Source organism: Acomys minous, assembly GCF_964271855.1.
Source record: "Acomys minous genome assembly, chromosome: 15".
Taxonomy (NCBI): Eukaryota; Metazoa; Chordata; class Mammalia; order Rodentia; family Muridae; genus Acomys; species Acomys minous.
In genome coordinates this window covers 56072801-56080994 of record NC_140497.1, presented here as the reverse complement: position 1 = coordinate 56080994, position 8194 = coordinate 56072801, and the positions used below count along the sequence as shown (strand labels likewise).

Genomic DNA, 8194 nt, shown 5'->3' with positions numbered 1-8194 from the left:
ACAAGATGGCTGAACATTGGCCACGTAGCCCGTCCCCAGCAGAAAGTAACTTTTTGGTTGGATGTCACCACCACAACATGAGGAAAGGTATTAAAGGGTAATAGCATTAGGAAGGTTGAGAACCACTGGTTTAGAAGCTAAGAGCACTGACGCTTATGGGGAGCAGGTGAAGTCCTAAATCAATTGGCAAGGACCCCAGTGCCTCAGACTCATGGGAAAAGGCAAGCCTTCTTGCCAAGGTGCAAATATTGACAGAGAACATGGACTACAGCTTCCTCCTCCTAGATGTTTACAACCTGAGACTGCTTCCCTACAGAGACCTCCTACTAAGACCTCCCACTAAGAGTTGCTAACTCAACAACATTAAACAGGAAACCCTGTCTGTGTTTCATGACCACCATGACCCCTTCGCCATTGGCCTCGGGCTCTACTCCCGCAGTCCTGGTAGTGAATCAGCCCATAATAGTGGAAGGAGTTGTGGGCTTCAGATTATTGGGCTTGGTGATGAGTATCTGCTTATTTCTCTTGGTCAGGAAACTGAGGCAGTTCCCAAGGACCATCCATTGGGATTTGTGGACATTTTGGCTGCTTTTCTACCTATGGTGTACCTGAATGTTTAATAAGACTTTTGTAAGGCTCATATAGAGTTCGGACCAACATATTCATAGTTTAAAATTTTCCTTTTCAATCATAAAAATATATTGAAAGTAATTTATAGCTGAGCTGAGATTATTATGAGACCCAAAGTGCTCTAAAAGGTATTCTATATATACCTAATGTATTATTAGGGTTCTATGCAATCACAAAACTGATAGAATCAATTTCTCAATTTATAGAAAGGGTATTTTTGGAATGATTTGGAGTCTGTGGTCCAGCTAGTTGAACAATGGCCATCTATGATGGCAATGTCCAAGAGTCCAGTAGTTGCTCGCTGCAGGAGCCTAGATGTCTCAGCACAACTTTCGTATAGGCTGGAATCCCAAAGAACTAATGCCAGTGAAGGAATGAACTGGTTAGAAAAATGAGAGCAAGCAAAGAAAGAGTAAAATGTCCTTCTTCTATGTCTTATATAGGCTTTCCAGCACAAGGTGTAGCCTTGGGTTTTTTAATTCAAAAACAACTGGATTACAGGTGTGTGTTCTCCCCCCCCCCCAATCAAGATCCAGATTAAGGGCATTTCTTCCTACCTCCAAGTTCTGGATTACATGTAGATACCTGCACTTCTAATTAAGGTGGGGGTAAGCCCTCTCAGGTGTGTCCCTCCATTTTCAGGTTATAGTTAATTCCAGATATAATAATGTTGACAACTAAAAAGAGCCATCACACCATCACAATTCCACTCCAGGTCAATTTGACACACAGTCTATCTTTTAATGCCATGATTAATTTTCCAATGAAAACAATAACCAGGCCATAATAATGCCTAACTATGATGTAACTAACTATTCCAAGTCCAAGCCACACACGTTATATACTAGACCAGACCCTAATTATGCCTAATGTGATATACGTATCTTTTGTACAACAGTAAACCCATTATAATGTTAGAATAGGTTGCAATGTCCTTGAGGGACATTCTTTTAGTATCTCAAATTTAAATGTGATAACCATTAATATTCTCTTACTTGATTTACATCACATGAAGAAGAAATTAAGGAAAGAATGCACAAATATCTGTACAAACATATTGTTAACAAAATATAACAGGAACACTCATATCACTTATAAAACTCCTTTCTGCAATTGGTCATATAGATTTAGCTGTGTATCTGTAACTACCTTCCTCTAATATCCTTTTTGTATTTCCTCCACCCTTGGCCATAACCTCAGCAGATCCTGGTGTTTTTCATAGAGGAGTGAGTCATATGTTCATTCCTGAGAGCTCTGTGCCCTTTGTCATCCCACCTGGATTAAGCTGTTGTAGGCTTCCACTGCCTTTAATCACAAGGCATTCTAGTAGCAAGGAATTCACTAAATCACTGGTTCTCAACTTATGGGTTCCAAACCCTTTGGGGATCTAAGGACCTTGTCACAGGAATTGCCTAAGACCATCTGCATTTCAGATATTTACATGACAACTCATAACAATAGCAATATTGCACTTATGAAGTAGCAGTGAAAATAATTTTATGCTTGAGGATCAACACAACCTGAAGAAGTGTATTAAAGGGTCCCAGCATTACGGAGGTTGAAAACCACTGAGAAAACTGTCTTCTGTGATCCAGACATACATAAGCTTTCTTACCTCCATTTGGAGAAGCAATCGACTTTCCCCGTGGTAATCTGAACCCATCACTCTTCCTAGTGCTATTATTCCTTTCTTATCCTTTTGGTTAAGGGCATTAGATGTCCAAATTGACCAGGGGAAAGTCTGAGGTTCTTGTTCAACAGAACGCTTGTTTTAGCTCCCGGTTGGGGCACTCACCTCTCTAGAACTAAAACTTGCTGGCCAGCAGAACTTAAGGTCACAGGAAGAGAAAGCAAAGCATTCCCTAAGGGGTCACCAGTGGTATAGCGATTAAACCAATTCCCTTTTCCACCCCTTGAATCCTGGACACATGGATCCTGGTTATGAGACAAACCATACCATATATTGGATGCTGACTCAAAGGATACACAGCCTTCTGGAGGCTCTCCAGCCTCCAGCTCTTCAGCTGCCTGTCACCTAATTTGCTCTGCGATGGTATTTTCAAAAGAACATTCCATCTTTCTATGAGGTTAGCTGCTTCAGGGTGACAAGGGACATAGCAATACCAGTAGAATTTATGATAGTGGTCCCACTGCCTCATTTCTCTGTTTTGAAGCGAGTTCCTTGGTCAGAAGCAACATTGCGTGGAATACTGTTGAACATTCATGGATGGTGGTTTTGGCAGAAGCAATTATGTGCATGAAAGGTACTATGTAAACATTTGCCATTATGGCCACTTTTTTCATGGGCCCATTGGGAAATGACAGGAATGTCTGGGGAATGAGGCTGACTGTTCACAGAATCAATCATTCTATTTCATTATTGAATTCTTCCTCAGCTGAAGTCATCATTTTATGAGCATTTACATGTGACATAAATATCTTTACATCCTTTAAACATTTGGAGAAATGTATCTACGGATTTCTTCCCTGTATGTCTTTCTCAACAATTTTCCAGTCATTCTCTTTCTGAGACCCTGACAATCAAGCCAATGTGTTGGTTTCAGCTCTGGAATCAGTGAAGAATCACACATCTAGACATTTCTTCTTCCAAACAAAATGTATGGTCATGTGTATTATATGAAGTTCTGCCCTCTGTGAAGATTTCTCTTTGATGGTGTCTTTCAGGCTTGTACCAGAAAGAATAGTAATGCTGCTGTTGGACCCTAACACCCAACTCGGGAAGGGGGTCGCCGCGAGAGAACACTTGAAACACACAACGCACTTATGCAAAAGCAAAGGTTTATTTCTGACAGGTCAGGGTCCCTCACCACTTGAGAGGCGAAGGACCCAGAGCAGCTGGTACAGGCTAGTTTTAAAGGCAAAAACTGCAAAGCAGGTGGGGTTGCTTATCAAGTTAAACCATATGGACATTAGGACATCTGGCATTGGGAAACCTCTTGTGGGGACTTGAGTGTGGGTCCCTAGAATGGTTACTAGAAACCATATGGGGACATCTGATATTTGGAACTTGCCTGTAACTATTTTGGGAACTAGGGAAGAACTCTTGAGGTTAGCAGTTCCGAGAACTGGGAAAAACCTCTGGGGTCTGAAGTTTAGGTTCTAGGCAAGCAAGGTTGGGCACACAAACAAGCATCTTATATTTCATAATTTTACACTTTCTCACTGCAATTGTGCACTTCTGGATGGTGCCTGCACGACATCCAGAACCTTCAGTAAACCATGTCATAGTCTTTTCTTCCTTTGCCATCTGATGATAGGGTATACCTCATGAGGCTCTAGGTGCATACTCGGCATCAGAGGGCATTGTACAGGAGTAGAAACCATAGGCTTTTGGTCACCTTTTTCATGTAACTTTCTTGTGCTCTCAGAACATACTCAGACTCTATCATATCTATAGCACTTTCATTTGATAATAGGTTGCTGCTGTGTGTGTCCTACTTTATGACTGGGTGGGTTAGATAGTACCCAACTCATGATGGGCAGCTCAGGCCACATGGTAACTTGCTGTCCCACTGTCGAAAGTTGAGTTTCCTCTGAGGTAGAGTAGCAGGCCAAGAGCTGTTTTTAAAAGGAAAAATAGTTGGACATAGATGGTGGTAGAGCCTTGCTCAAAAATCCCAAAAGTGCCTTCTGTGGTTCCCCACAAGGGCCTGCCAAAGCCACAAACAGCATTCCTGTCTGCCACTGACACCTCTAGTGCCATCAGATCTGCTGGATCATATGATGCAACTGGTACAGCAGCCTTCTCCTATTGCAAGGCATCACTTGCCCCCAAACTAGGAACTTTTGAGTCATCTGACATATTGGCCAGAGTAACATACCCGATGAGGAATGTGCTGTCTCCAGAATCCAAATAGGCCCTCTGAACAGTGTACTTCTTTCTTGGTGGTTGGATGGGCCAAATGCACTGACTTTTCCTTCCTCTTGAAAGTAATGTCTCTGAAGCCCACACCACTGGACTCCTAAGAATTTCACTGAGTTAGAAGGCCCTTGAATTTTAATTGGATTTATTTCCCATCCTTTGATGCTCATATGTTGCCAATAAGTCTAAAATGGTTATTACCTCCTGCTCATTTGGCCCATTTGTCATAATATCATCAATACAGTACACTAATATGATATATCACGGAAGACACAGATGATCAACATCCCTTCTAAGTTATGACACAGGGTTGGAGAGATAATATATCCTTGAGGTAAAACTGTAAATGTCTACTTCTGGCAGTGCCAACTAAAAGCTTCTGGTAGTGCTCATGGACAGGTACTGAGAAAAAGGCATTTACTAGATCAGTAACTGTACCATGTACCAAGGAGATGTATTAATTTGCTCAAGTAAGGACATCACTCAGTCACCTTGCAACCTTTTGCCTCCTTTCTTTACTGCTCTTCACATTGCTGACCTCTAAGCTGAAACTGCTCTTCAGACACCTGCCTCATATTTAGGTGGAGCTTTCTTTCAGCTCTAACGCTAAGCTCTTCTTGCAATGAGCAAAGTCACTGTCCTGCTCAGAAGCAGGGACATTGCTGCTACTTGAGGAAGGAACAAAACGTCAATGTCATTTTAGGCATACACAATTTATCTCTCATGCTGGAGATATCCTTGTCTTCTCTTCTTAGAGACTCTCCAGAGCCACCTCTGCCACTGGGCTGTGAGTGTGTATTATCCGTCATTTTCTTAAATCTATAGGGTTAGGAATGAAATTATACACATTATAGGCCACAGTCATTGTGTAGTCTAGTTCTCACAGCTGCTGTCTTTTATTAAACTGCACAAACACTTTATATTTGGTACAGATGAAAAAGAAAAACATCTAAAGATAATGAGGTCCTTGGAGGTGGGCAAAGTAGAAGTTGTAGGGAGGAAAGGTTAATGGGAGAACAATGTAGTTATAGTTTAATTTTTTAAAATTAAAAATATAGTATCAATCTTAAAAACACAATAATAATAGACTAGATACTCTATTGAACCAATATTACATACACACCAGACAAACATATTTCATGAACTATATTAAATTATGTAACTTTAGATATTGAACTGAAATAAATTTAATCCAATATTATATTTCAAATATGCCATTTCCTTAACCTTTTTCTTTTCTAGTTACTCTGCTTCTCATCTTTTGTTTAATTTTGAAACAAACATAGAAGGCCAAATAAAGCCCATGTGGCAATCAATCATGACCATAAGCACAGTCAAGGATACTTAAGAATATAACCATTCAAAAGCTGGGCGTGGTGGCGTGCATCTTTAATCCCAGCACTCAGGAGGCAGAGGCAGGTGGATCGATGTGAGTTCAAGGACAGCCTGGTCTACAAAGTGAGTCCAGGACAGCCAAGGCTACACAGAGAAACCCTGTCTCAAAAAAAAAAAAAAAAAAAAAAGAACAGAACCATTCATGAGGCAACTGACAATCTGCACATCTCAATTATCTTTAACAGTCCATAATAAAATGACAGCCATTAAGTTGAAGCTCCTTCAGCATCAAGATATCTAAATATAAGTGCTGGGAACTTTCCTGAACTTCATATTGCATATCATTATGGAACACAACATTTTCCCAGTATGACCCAGTTTCTAAAAAAGGTTATTTATTAAAATAGAATTTGTCCATGATATGACATATGTAATTTATAATTTACAGAAGTTTCCCTTAAGTCACTAGTAATCTGCATTGACTGTAAATGACACAAACAATATAAACGAGTCTTCCTGCCTTTTTCAGTTTTACTTTCTTGGTGTTATAATTCCCTGTGTCTCAGACTAGCATGAGTCCTAAATTGTTTGCAATTCCCTCAGCAATGATTTGCTTGCTGATACTACCCAGTTTTGATCCAGAATGTGCAAGGCATTTAATTAAACCATCTGTTGTCTTCTACTAATCATCTATTATTCACTGTTAAGTCCTACTTAGGTGTGGTGTATGTTAGGAGTCTGCCTCAGTCTGCCTATCTGTGATGTCATTGCCTAGCTGCCATTGTGTGGCCCTGACCAGTATATAAAAGGAAAGACCCACATCTCCACCCTCTCTCTCTCTCTTCCCCCCTCTCTCTCTTCTCTCTCTCTCTCTCTCTCTCTCTCTCTCTCTCGCTGGGGTACCCCTTCCCCCATTCCTTCTCTTTCCATGTTCATTTAATAAATTCCTCATCTAATACATTTTGCCTGGCATCTTATTTCTTCTTATCTTATTTTCTTATTTTTAAACATAGAATTGGTGGCCCATGCTGGGAGAACTCTTCCAGAATTGTCTTAAGTGTGGAATCCTTTCTACCAATCTCATTCTTACGCACTTCCCACCACAATTTCCTTCTGTTCCAAACTTCACTCGGCGTCTTCACTCATTCCTGTCTGAACCCATCCCTGCCCTGACCTCAGGCTCCGCTTTCTCCTGTGACCCAGCATGGCACGCAGGTGATTTGTTTACAATGCTAAAACTAGATTGTTATGCTCTACCTTCATACTCGAATCCTAAAAATCACTGCCTTAAAACTTGTTTAGCTGGCTTTGCAGACACCACTGTCCCCTGTTGCTGCTTGCTGTAGCCGTGGTCAACCCCACCATGTTCTTCAACATCGTGGTTGATGGTGAGCCCTTGGGTTGCATCTCCTTTGAGCTTTTTGCAGACAAAGTTCCAAGGACAGCAGAAAACTTTCGTGCTCTGAGCACTGAAGAGAAAGGATTTGGATATAAAGGTTCTTCCTCTCACAGAATTATTCCAGGATTCATGTGCCAGGGTGGTGACTTCACCATAATGGCTCTGGTGGCAGGCCCGTCTATAGGGAGAAATTTGAGGATGAACTCTTCATCCCGAAGCATACAGGTCCTGGCATCTTGTCAGTGGCACACACTGGACCAAACACAAGTGGTTCCCTGGTTTTTTTTTAATTTTATAGTATTTTATTGATTTTCTGAGACTGGTTTCTCTGTGTAGCCTTGGTTGGCTGTCCTGGACTTGCTTTGTAGACCAGGCTGGCCTCGGACTTACAGAGATCCACCTGCCTCTGCCTCCCCAGTTCTGGGATTAAAGGTATGGGCCACTATGCCTGGCAGTTCCCAGTTTTTTATCTGCACTGCTAAGACTGGGTGGCTGGTGGCAAACCTGTGGTCCCTGGGAAGGTGAAAGAAGGCGTGAGCATCTTGGAAGCCATGGAGTGCTTTGGATCCAGGAATGGCAAGACCAGCAAGAAGGTCACCATTCCAGACTGTGGACAATTGTAATTCTTTTGACTTGCGGGTATCTTACCCATCAGACCTCTCCTTCTGTAGCTCAGGAGAGCCCCCCACCTCATCTGCTTGCAGTACCCTGTAATCTCTGCTCTTGATGAAGTTCTTTAGGTTCCATATTGTCCTCATTCCTCTCCAAGTTTAGCTGGATTGCAGAGTTAAGTTTATGATTATGAATAAAAAGTAAATAGGAAAAAAAGCATATTTAACCCTATAAATGTGATGTGATTATTCATACAAGAAAATGTTCTACTCTCTTTTTATGGACCATGTTTAAGTTTTTTTAATAATTTATTTTATTTTATTTTATGTGCATTG

General features: G+C 41.2%; 1 pseudogene across 1 annotated transcript; it reads left to right on the top strand.

Moving 5' to 3' along the window:
* Positions 1–4904: 4904 nt before the first annotated feature.
* LOC311585022 (peptidyl-prolyl cis-trans isomerase A-like) lies at positions 4905–7899 on the top strand (annotated as a pseudogene). The gene is made up of 3 exons: positions 4905–4912; positions 7151–7525; positions 7710–7899. The product of its transcript is annotated as a peptidyl-prolyl cis-trans isomerase A-like (transcript).
* The last annotated feature ends 295 nt before the right edge of the window (positions 7900–8194 follow it).